Raw genomic sequence first — 13,052 nt, forward strand, 5'->3', positions numbered from 1 at the left:
CGGGTCTCACAACATCAGACACCCTTGCTCAGGCGACCCAGCCAGGGTTGACCAGACCGTGCGTTCCTTTTGCGTTGATCTTTAATGCATAGATACGTGATTTTTTTTAATTTTTATATAATAATTTATTTTTAAAGAAACAAAGATACAATGAACATACATACATAAAACGAAATGAAACAAACAAAAAGAAAGAAAAACACTTTTTGGTCACCTATACATTTTTACAGATGGTACACTGATGATGATAAATGTCAATTCATATAGCAACAGGTCAGTGATGATCCTGTGAGGTTAAAAACACAATCCATTTTTCCCAATACTGCAGATATTTGTCAAATCGTATATTCAGTGAAAAAAACATTCTCTCCATATTTTGAATATCAGTTACAGTATCTATCCAGTCAGTCTCTGTTGGAGGTTCAGCCTGGAGCCATTTTCGTGTTACAGCTTTCTTGCTGGCTGCTAATAGTATTTTTAACAAATATTTGTCTTGTACCGGCCGAGCTGCGATATTGCCCAAATAAACTGTAGAAAAGGAACAGTCAAATCCATCTCCAAAAACAGTCCGTATTACTTGTGTTACCGCCTGCCAGTATGGCTGAATGGCTGGGCAGCTCCAAAATATATGGAAATGATCTGCCAGCTGTTCTCCACATTTCCTCCAACATAGACCCGTTCCTGCCTCACCTGTTTGTACACATTTTAATTTGGGAGTTATGAAATATCTCATCAGATTCCGCCAACAGAAATCCCTCCAAAGACCCGAGCTGGTGGAAGTGGACTGCACAGAGCACATATTTGACCAGTCCTCCTCTGAAATGACAAGTCCAGATTCTTTCTCCCATTTTAATCTAAATTATACTAATACTTGAGTATAATTTTGAAACAAGTTTCCTGTTGTCCATATTTTTATACATGTCAATGAATATGTCAATTAAATTAGCATCACATTTCTCCTTGGATTTAATCACATTATTGAAGTAGGTCCTGGTTTGTAAATACCTAAAAAAAAATCCAGTTTTTCCAAACCATACATCTCTGAAATTTTCTGAAAACTATCCAGTTCTCCCTTTGATGAGATTGAACAGTAAGAAGTGATGCCAATTCTATGCCAATACCTAAACCTCCCATCAATCCCTGCCGGCTTAAAGTCCGGGTCAAAAGCGACCCATCTCAACAGTCTAGACCGTCTTTCAAATAGTGGTGATCTACATTCTTTAAACCAGATTCTAAGAGGGACTTTAGTCCTGTGATTTAAACTTTTAACATGCTGCTTGTACAAGATTTTGCTACCTAATATGGATTGTAGTGGTATATCCAGCTGTGAGGTTTCCAAATCCTTCCATTTTGCTATATACATTGGGTTACAGCAACATGCTAGTGGTCTTAATTGCGCCGCCTTGTAATAATCTGTTAAACATGGTAAAGATCTACCCCCTTTTTCTTTAGAAAGTTGCAGTGTCTTAAACTGAATTCTTGGTCTTCTACCCCCCATATGAATCTTGATATCCACCCATCCCATTCATTAAATTGTTGCAGTGGTACTTCAGCTGGCAAGGATTGAAAGAGATACAAGAGTCGGGGGAGTACATTCATTTTTATCGTTTCTATTCTATTATGCATATCTAAGGGAAGTTGGGACCACCTGTCGATATCTGCCCTGATGTTTTTACTTATGGGGCCATAATTGCTATCATATATTTTTGAAATGTCCTTAGGTATTTGAATTCCCAGATACTTTATGTCTGATGAGGTCCATTTGAAGCCAAATCTATTTAGCATGTCTTTCTGAGGGGTGTAGTTATAACTTAGAGTTTGCGTTTTTTGCACGTTTAATTTATATCCTGAATAGGCTCCAAAATCTTTAAGCGAAGACATCAGTCTGGGAATGCTGACCTCTGGTGTCGTAATAAAAAGTAATACATCATCTGCATATAGACAAATCTTCTGCTCTGTACCTCTAATCATGACTCCTTTTATCACTTCATCATCCCTGATTGACTGTGCCAGGGGCTCAATAAATAAAGCAAAGAGGGCGGGGCTGAGGGGGCAGCCTCTCTCCAAGTTGACAACCTAGGAGAGGTGTCCATTAATCTTTATTCTGGCATTTGGTGAGGAGTAAAGAGTTCTAATACAGTTAATAAAATCATCCTTAAAGCCAAGATACGTGATTTAATGTGTTTACTTACTCTGAAAAATAAGGTTACACACATTTACATGCAGTGCAGTAATCTGGTTACTGTCAATAGACCTTGAAGCATGACGCTTGGCTCAGTGACAGAATTTCTTACTTCCTGACTGCAGAAGCTTGTTTACTTGGTTAGTGGCCGTAAGATTTCACACCAGACAACAGGCTTGAGCCTCTATTTTTGCGACTGGATCATTGACTGTTTCCCTAGCCTCGATGAGCGCATTTCTGATTTCTTTAATTTGGCTTCTGGCAGCTGTGACACTCTTAAGCCTGCTCTCCCACCTCACATCACTCCATGATTTCACAGTCAGGCTGACATGTTTTGTCAAGATGCTCCATCGCTGTGTAGCTCCTGAGAAGACACAAAAAAGCTCTGGCCCTGAGAATGGTTTGTGCGTCTCTTAACTCACTGCTGTTCATTGGAGAGAGGTAAGTACTGGACGGACCCATGGTTAGCTGGAGTCTTGAGTCTCAACAGCTTGAGTTGTCATTGCCATACAATCTGATGCCAGCTCTTCGATACACTGTCCCATCATCATCTCGATATTTGCGGGCATTCTTGACAGACATCCACATTTTCTTTTCCTGGCCGATATCGATGGTTAAATAGAAATCTGCAAGCTCTGCTACCCATCTGCATCCAGTTGCATTCATCTTGGCGCTTGACAGGACATAAGTGAGCGGATTATTATTGCTTAACACAGTTAAAGAAGGTGCATAATAAAGGTAATCTCCAAATGTTTCTGTGACTGCCCATTTTAAAGCGAGAAATTCCAGTTTTCCTGAGCGGAGATGGTATTCTGTTCAGAGGAGGTCAGTGTCCGGGAACAGTAGACTATCACACAGACTTTATCATCCTGTCATTGATATGGAACTGCCCCGAGACCTTGCATGGTGTCTTTTGTTTCAGGCAAGTACAAGTCCTTGCCACATAATGTGCGAGTGAGATAATAATAGCATAATGCTTTAAAATGGAACACGAAGAAAAATGGAAGGTTTTTGCCAGGAAGACAGTTTTAAGAGGAGGCATGAATAGAAAGTGTTGACATTAAAGTAGTTAAAGGAAGAATGATAGTTGGTGTTGTGTGTACTTCTGGTGTGATGTTCGATTCCCAACTGATCACGTGAGGTCTTCTATCTCATATAATCTTAATCAAAGTAAAGAAAAAGGTTTATTTACTGTCTTATATGTCTGAAAAAGCACACTAGAATTTAAGAAACTGATGAAAGTAATGCTTTTACTTGGTGCTGTTGTAATTGTTCAGGGTTGGGGATTCTACTTGTCCATAGCGATTAAACATGTAAATCTAATCTAAATTGAACACAATTTGATGAAAAGTTGCATGTTCCACAGAGCAGAGGCCACGTTTTGAAGGATGACTGATTGACAGGCTGGTATAACCGCTGCTGTCGTCATCAGCTGCTCACCGGTGTTTGTTTTGTCTTTGCTTATCAATAAAGAGCAGGTCCTGGGGTCCTGAGGGGACCCTCTGGAACACCATCTGCCTGCACAAATATTGACCAGAGCCACTTTCGTCATCAGCTCAGATCCGATCACTGTCACAAGGTGAATGATGTGTTGCAATGTGTTCATTAAGTCAATGATAAGCAGTGGTTAAAAGTAACTGAGTACTTTTACTTTTGTACTTCACTGATGTACTTGAAATTGTACTTGTTCTGCTTTATACAGTTCTTCTACTCCACTACTATTCAGAGTTAATCCATTTTATTTATACAAGCCATCACAGGGTGTTCTGTGTACAATGAAAATGCTTTCTGGAACAACAGCATATAGTTTCTTTCAGTGATCTTGATTTATTAAACTGATATAATTCTCCATGTGCACATCAAAATGAAGATGTAAATAACAAATACAAAATGTAAACTTCAGCAGTTGTTATATGAATCTTTTGTATAAGAGTGCCTGTGGTGGTCATTTAGTCATGAATCCAACTTGTTAAATTACTGGCGAATATATAGCGGTGCATATTAGTCAGCACTGCTGCTCACCAGAGGTTAATCGGGCTTATTCATCAGCTGCGTAGCTACCTGTTCTGTCCAATCAGATTCACACAGGTGTACAGTTCAGCCAATATTAACTGACGGTCATTGAGCAACCCATTTTGTGCAGTTATGCAGTTATGCACATGTTGTGTTGCACCTACTCCTGCTTTGTTAAAATGTTGGGATTTTCCCCCTTTACCTTCAACCAACTGGAAAACGTCCTCTAGGGATAAATTCCTGGCGACCGATTTTTAAACAAGATTATTCTCTGGCTGAAGCTACACCTCGTCTTTTTCTTCAGAGGCGGTAGGGCTACATCGCAGGCGGACAGAAGGCTGGGTGGAGATTGATGAGGTGATGGTTTGACTGGCTGACCAGCATTGAGCAGCGGATGGTTAATATGCACTGAATCAAGAGAAGCCAGTTTCATTACAGCTCCAGATATGCAACAGCATGTCCTCTAACCCCAGGGTCTGTATTCTATCTTGGAACATGTCAAACCAGTCCTTTGCAACCGTTGGGTTGAACCCTGCTGCTCTTGATGCAGAGAGGCTTTCTGCTTTTCTAATCCCCAGATGTAAGGTCCTCCACATGAACCAGTGGAACCTGCCAAAGACAAAGAGCCTCCCGGTATTGAAGCCCTTTAACACCCTTTTTTGCGCAAACTGAAACACCAGTCTTGGATGTCTTGCACATGTCAAGGAAATCTTTGTCCCCGAAGGACTATTATTATATCTGCAAGCTTTGCATGGTCACTTGAAGAAATTATTGGATTTGTCCCAGCCGTGTGCTTGTGATGGCCTTGTCCTTTTACCCAGCACTGAAGTGTTGACTCACAGACTGCCCAGGGTATTAGCCTCAGATTGGGAACCCCACCAGCCTTCAGCTATCACCCTTCATCCTGTCTTACCTTCCTGTGTCCTTTCTCCTTCCTGTCTCTCTGTTGCTGATGGTGTCACCATGAAGTCGTTAATACCTTATGATGATGAAAGATTGGATCTGATCCAAATCATCTCTAGATCATGTCTCTAATGTTATTGGTTACAAAAGTTAATGTCATTTTCTGACGCAGAGTGGCATCATGATGATGTCATTAAAACCATATAATCATGAATGATTTTTTGGATCTATACAAGCTTTAGGTCATGTCTAGTCCTATAAAATACAGAGATACAAAAAATAGATTCTGAACTATGGAGACAAATTCTTCTTTTTTTGTTTCAATTCCAATGATATCTAGGGTCAGACAATAGTCCTTGATAGGGTCAATGAGCACGTAATCAGCATCAGAAACAACATTATTGAAGAAACTCACATACCACCTATGAATGGGCGATTGGCTCTTTATGTCTTGATCTTAATATTATCCAAATGTTGATCTCCCGTCTTAAGTCTGTGGGATGTGCCTTCTGCTGGAATCATCCAGTAACAAGTGTAATACTTAGGCAAGTGTGTGAACAATAACATTGACAATGCAGCCAGTTGCCTATGCGTAGCAAGCTAAACAGCAAGTATATTCACAAAAAATACCTTCAATAGGCTGCTGTCTACCGTCTTAAAATACCATCATGCGTAAACTCTTTCATTGGGTTATTGCATAAGTTTGGCTGGTTGGGTTGAATAGAAGTTTATCCATGTATGTATTATCCTGATAACAGACAGCTCCAGTAAAGCACATTCCTCATATGGAAATCTTTATCATCATTTTAGCCTTGTTACATTCTTTAACATGTGATTGAGGACATAAACTGTTCACTGTGTTCTTGTGTGGAGAAGAGGTCCATTTAAAGCAGGGACACCCCTATAAGAAACATATGTTGCTGTTTGGGGGCCACTTATAAGCTGCTGAAATTGCAGCATTCAACTCCTCTTCCAAATCCCTGTAGTGTTTACAGAATCACAGAGACACAGGTTGACTGAAGACTGAAGGTCTGTAAACAAGCAGCAGAGAATGGAATCCATATGCAGTCCAATCACCCCCCCTAAACACACACACACACACACACACACACACACAAACACACAAGGATACAAATATAACACGTTCACAGAACCAGGAACACCTCACACCTTTTTCCTTACACTTACTGTTGGGGCTTGTGTGTGAGATTGTTATAGAAGTTGACAGTGTGAAGGCAGTGATACGACTGAAGGAGAACAAGGAAACACAACATGCTCTTTTCAAGCAGGGGCGAGTGTCGGTGAAGTCATGTAGAAGCTGTACTCTAGGTGCTGTGGGGTTTCTGACCTGAACGTATGGAGCCATTTGTATATGGGTTGGTCCCCATTTTGTTTGTATAATGCACACGCATGAGGGTGACAGGACTTAAATTCTGTCCAATGATTTTTAATCATTGCCCTCTCCAGCTGGTGTTAGCAACAAACACAGTAAAGGTAGACTCCTAGCTGGTAAAAACGAATGTGATATTAAAAATACTATTAGATTACAGATTTTCTCAAAGGAAATCTTTTAATATATTAGTTAAACCTCAATCATCACACAGTACTTTCTTGTCAGTAGCTCTGAAAGTCAACATAACATTTGCTTGTTCACAAGAAAACTTGACATCTATGAGCTGTATGCTACGTCTGCTCTACAAGTGGCTCATTGCAATATAGGCAATATAACAATAGATGCTGTGTGCATCAACAACCACGTGGTAAACACCCTGTATAGTTTAAACTGTAACACATGTGCGCCTGCTACTTAGCATATAATCGCTCTGCCTTATGAGTCAGTAGAAGTGGAAGTGTGGCACAGATTCAGCAGATGACTTTTCAAGACTAAATTCAATATTATGATTTAAATTCGATTTTGCCACTCTGCAATTGAACAGATATCTTCATGTGATTTCGAAAACAAATTCATGACAAAGAAGTTGTTGTTGAAGTTTGAGTTATTCCTACAGAAATACTGCACAGTATGATTCAAACGACATTATGAAAACTGTTGTGTGGCATTCTGTTACTAATTCTAATTTTCTAATACAAATGAAGTGAAGGATTAGGGATCAGATACTAGCCTTTTCTATAACTGCATATTACAGATCAGATTAGTCAGGATCAGTATCTGCATGATTAGGGCTAGGGCATGATTCAAAGCATATACCAAAATTAATATGAAAATGATATAATATGATTTTATATACAAAATGACCCACTTGTGAGTTCACATCATGTATATATATCAGCCACCTGGTTTCAAGTTTTTATATTAAATATATAATGTACTTGAGGTCAATGCAATCCAGCCAGTCACACACACACACACACATACACACTTTTAACCTTGAGAGATCCCTGCTCAGCTGACGCTGCATGTCAAAATCTCCCAGCATGCTTAATTTCAGATTGTGCAATTCTCCCTCTGAGCTCCTCTATGTGTTGCTTCATTACATAAGAGTCAGTGTGAGTCTGGCTAACCTGACCTGCCCCCACTGGCAAATGATCATATTTCACACACTGTCTGACTACGTGACAGTACTGTAATGCAACTTTCACACGGTTACCAATGTCCACAATACAGTAACATAATTCAACAATTTTACCTTGCATTTCTTACCTTCAAAACATTCTATATCATTTTAATGGTACACTGATGTGCAGTACGGATAATGGTGCAAATGGTCCAAATATTTCTTCTTGCACTATACAACTTTTGGTTGAGTGGTATAAAATTTCCAATGAGAAGTGTGTAGTACACCCCCATCATTATGGGTCCTTCAGCCAGCTATAAGCTATACGAAGCTATGGGAACACCTAGATAGGGTTTATTACATGAACGTGAGCTATCAACTACTTCTCGTACACTGCTCTCATATTTACACCTGTGTGAGTGTATGGTAGGCTTGGATGAAGGATGTAATGTGCCTTTACATTTGCGTAAGCCTTCTAGCTTTTATCCAGACGTATGAAGCAAAATCCTTTGAGATAAAAGGTGTGAATAATGTTGAATGACAGACTGGTTTGAGGGACATTCAGTCACATTCTCAGCACTATGCAGAATATTAAATAGCACTGCTGACCTGGATTGGGATGACATGGCACAAATCATTGTTTCTAATGGGGAGAGTGACTATGCTAAAAACGTTTTGAGTTGAATATAAAAGTCGGGCTTCCAGACACTTGGATGACTCCACACGAGCAGTATGGAGGCATGTTATGTTTTTTCTGTTGTTTTATAACGTCTTTAGAAGGACTCACCATTGATTCTGCTGCAACAAAGTTTACCCCTGTAACTCCAATTTTATAACATTTTACATGTTATAAAATTGTTTTTTCTCTGCACTGCATGAGGAAATAATTTTTCTCTGTGTGAAAACCAGATTCAGGGACCAGCTGTCTCATCGTATAGGGAGAGTCATGGACTCAGATACTGTTGCAGCCATGTGTTCAAACTCCAACAAATGTCCGAGGTGAGCAACCCTCCATACAGTGTTGCACTGTAGTCACCTGTGGTGCCTCTTAAGCTCTCCGATTTGTCTATTTTACAGTGAAACAAAATGTAGGCAAGGTTTAAAAGAATAACTTAATTCACTCATGTCACTAATCCTGTTGCACACACACCTGTAAGGCCTTAGTGCAGGCACATATTTCCAACCTCGGGCTGATAAGGTTTATGGGGCCTGTGTATATTGGAAAGACAAGGTTTAACAAAGATGAATATCAGTTTTCCAATTTTATTGGACAAAACATCTTATTCAGGTTATAAGCAAACTTTAGTCACATAGTCTAATATTTGACGTAGAATCCTCTATTTAATTTATTGTTTCAACAATGATCCATAGACATCAGAAGATAAGAGACAAAGAAAGAAAAAATACAACTCCCATGATGCTCTGCCAGGCCTGAACAGAAAACTCTGCTCTTTTATTCAGTCTGCTTTTCAGTGAGAGATTTAGGTGTAATGGAAATCGTTTCTCTTAGATAGTTCTATTATATCCCTCACTTGCACCTAATCATGATTCTTTATGATTAGGAATTTCATTCTTGAAATTAGGTAATGAATGGGATGTCCTTCCCTTCCACTCAGTCCAAAACAACAAAGACAACACAGCAGACTCAGCTGTTTGGCTGTGGCTGTGAATGGCTTGGACTGCCTTGGAGTTTGCACACATTTGTGATGTACTGCCCAAATAATAATAATTAGAGCAATCCCACACCCAGCATAATGGGGTAGTGATTAGGGTTTGGCATAACTTTGCACTCTTGAGGGTACTACTACTAACCAAATTTGTTACAGTATAACTGTATACCAATTCACATTAAATCAATCTGAGAGAGCAAGTTAAATCATCTGGGTGTGACGACAAGTAGAATCTATAAAGAGCCTCCAATAGTACACATTTATGCTTGTGCCCTAGTGTATCTGGGTAGTAAGTGACATTATTGGGAAGGTATGCATCAGGCTACATTGTTGGTAATTGGAAGCAATGGCGAGCCGAAAGCAACCTCATATCTGGTTGCACTTTTGAAAATGTCCATGGACAATGAAACCTTAGGCTCTAGCATCTACAGCTTCACAGACATTGAGTTCGGGTCATTCATTTTCCAGTTGGATTATGACGGGAGAGAATGTGAATAACAAACAACAGTAAGGTTCATACCCGGAAGAAACTGAGCCTTTTTTTTATTTATGCATTACTCTGGGAGGCCAAATTTATTTTTTTGATATTGCCGAGAGAACAAAAAAGGACTGTTGATACCAGTAGTGAATATCAGGTACCGAAAGGTAACAAATCAGTTCAGAACCATAGTGGTGATGTCTTCCAACATGACAAACATCAGCTTATCTATGGAGGACCTAGAGCTGTATACCAGTGGCACAGATCACATATTCCAAAGCAGATAATAACAAGCAGTGTTAAACAGACAGTTTAACAATTAACAATTCGTTTTCCCTTTCAACCTGCACTGTGCTATGTGCTGTGGTTAGCCACCTCATAGCTATGCTGCTGGGAAGGAAACCACAGGCTGTTAGGGGGGCCAGGCAAACTGTGACCCATGCATTTTCTGTAAAAGACAAGGGGCCGTATTTATAAAACAGTTCGTAGGATTTCATTCACAAAGTGTACATGCCCCCAAAATCCGAAAATGGCGTAATGTTCACTTTACAAATCACAGTCCACCTAGAAACGTTCGTACGTGGATCTAGCTCCACATTCAATCATATATGGTCAATGCAAAGCACCTCATGAATATTAAATTATCCTGCTGACCAATGGGTTTCCACTGAGAGTCATAGCATCAAGCGTTGAGAAGAGGAAGTGAAACTTTCTGACACTGACATTGAGGAGTTTGTTAGTGAGGTGGAGGTGAAGAGCGATTTTATGGGACAGCAGTGATGTCATTAATAAAGAAAACACTCTGATACACTGCTGCTGCTGATGATGATAAAACAGTGAGAGTGAGTGAGATAGAAAGCACAGTGTCTGGCAAAAAAAGAGGCAAATAATCACTTCAAACCGTCAGACTGTGAGAGAACTTGATGTATTGACTGTTAGTATTTAAATCATTCAGAACTGCAGGATTATTAAATTCAGACACAGCTGTGATCCCCAAATTTATCAAATTTAACAGAATTATTTTTAAAAGCTTGTGTTTGTACTGGGATGGTCAATCTGTGTGATACTGGACTCAGTTCAGCACAAAGATCACAGATCTATAGAATCTTTGTCAGATTTATTTTTCATGAATCCCATGAAAAATGTGTGAGAAGTGGTGTACGCATCTTTCAGGCCCTGTTTTGTTCGTATGCAACGGTTATAAATGAGACCCCTGGGCAGTTAGTTCTGCCTCTTCAGCTTCTTTTTACACAGTTTCAAGTCTGTAAAAGAGAAGTGTCATTCCACAGGTTTCAGTGTTAAGTAGAAAGTAACAAGGGACGCAATTAAGTGTATTTACTGTTTCTGCACAATGCTTGAACTAGCTGTCATCTTTATGCATTTACTATTATGTGGATGTGATGGTGGTCCAAGGAAAAAAAAAACAAAATAGCTCCAAGATTCATCTTACAATAAATAAGAGGAACCATATCACTTCAATTTCATCAATCAGTCACACAAATTTTATGGATTTGTATTTTCCTAGCTTGTTCTGATTGCTATATAAGCATACAATAAAATTTGCAACTGGTTTAATCACGTAAAATGGGCACATAAAGAAAATGATAAGTTGTTGATTTTTTTATAACATGAGGTATATTTGTTGGTCCTCTCTTGTATTAACTAAATTAGTCCTATATACTCATTAATGTTTAGGGGCTGAAGAATTCCACAACTCAGCAAGTTCTATGCATTTAGCTCACCAGGTATGTATACCGTCCATAAAATAACCTCCCACCATCAGTGCATTAACTGCCTTCTGGTCCCAGCCAGTCTGAGCAAGGCCCCATTTACAGCAGCTCACTGTTGAAATCTTCTCTTCCTGTGTGGTTTCAGGAGGACAGAGTATGGCCTCCACTCACAGCCAGTGTGCATAACAAAGCGCAGCACAAGAGTGGAAATAGACACTGCAGACGTCCCAGTGGACAGACAATTGCTTAAGAGTAGAGGGTGCATTTCTGTGTGGGAGTAGTCTGGGTAGAGACAGACAAAGGAGGAGAAAGTTAAAGGCAAGAGAAGGACGGTAAAAATGAGAAATGACAAAGTGGTTTGTCAGGCACAAACTTAACATGCACATTTTTAGGACTGAACACAATCTCTGCTGTTGAACCACACTGAAGAAGCAATGCTTTAGCACAAATTATGCTTTGTAATACAGTACAATGACAGTAGCCAACTGTGTGGCACAGTAAGTCAAGATTAGTTTACTCTTATTATCTTGTAATTAACTCATGTGAATTTATTTACTGTGCTTGAGAGGTTCCTGGACTTTAGTTAGAGAGAACTGCTGCACTCAGAACATATTAAGACTGGTCCTTACAGGTAAATGACTAATCCAGATGAAAAGTTCAAGAATATTATACCAACAAGGGTTTTTTCTGAGCTGTCGGCCCAATTAGCAGGATTTTTCTTGGACATTCACAACCGTCAAAAAACCATTAACATTGTGGAGCTGAGCAAACAAAGAGGACTGAGACAAGAGAGGCTGGTGTAGTAGGACAGAGGTGAAACACACCAGGACTGGGAAGACAATCACAAGAGTGGGAAAACTAGACAATGACAGGAAGTAAAACAACTTGGAAATAAAATGAAAGTGATACCAACTTAAAATAACAAGAGTACAAAAAGTCCAAAGAGTTCCCACAATTACTGTCTTCATTCATTGATGAAAGTTAGCTTTTTAAAGGATTTGCTGTGAAGGCTACAGCCTCTGATCCACATGTCTTATATAACTAGTAAATAACTTCTGATTCAGGAAATTCATTGAAACTTAGTTTTTTTTCTCTTCTGACTATCAGTAATATTTTGCTGATACTTCAATGCTTTACTTTCATTGTAATGGCTTGTTTGATTCAAAAGGGTTTGTGGAGTTGGGCTGTTTGACCAATTGACAATCAATAAGCAGGAAAAATGGAGAACACAGCTGATACTGTTTGTTTCAAACTGGTACAGACTTAGTGGTAGGCAAAAGTCTGGCAATCAACACGCACAACCACGTGGTCCTTTCTGTAATGGACCACAGATGTGTTCTCGGCCCTTGGCTCTCGGAAGAGTGTGACGTGATGACTGCTCTTTGGAGCTGCCAGGTCTTCACAGCAACACAGCAAAAGACATAATGCAGACACACATGATGAGAACATTAGTAATGTTTAAAATGATTATTATGGATTATAATCATAAAACAGATGATATACATCATGAAAGAGAGCATACCATTTTTTCAGACTGAACTTGGACGTCTAGTTTCTGGT

The sequence above is a fragment of the Limanda limanda genome, chromosome 4 (assembly GCF_963576545.1).
Source record: "Limanda limanda chromosome 4, fLimLim1.1, whole genome shotgun sequence".
NCBI lineage: Eukaryota > Metazoa > Chordata > Actinopteri > Pleuronectiformes > Pleuronectidae > Limanda > Limanda limanda.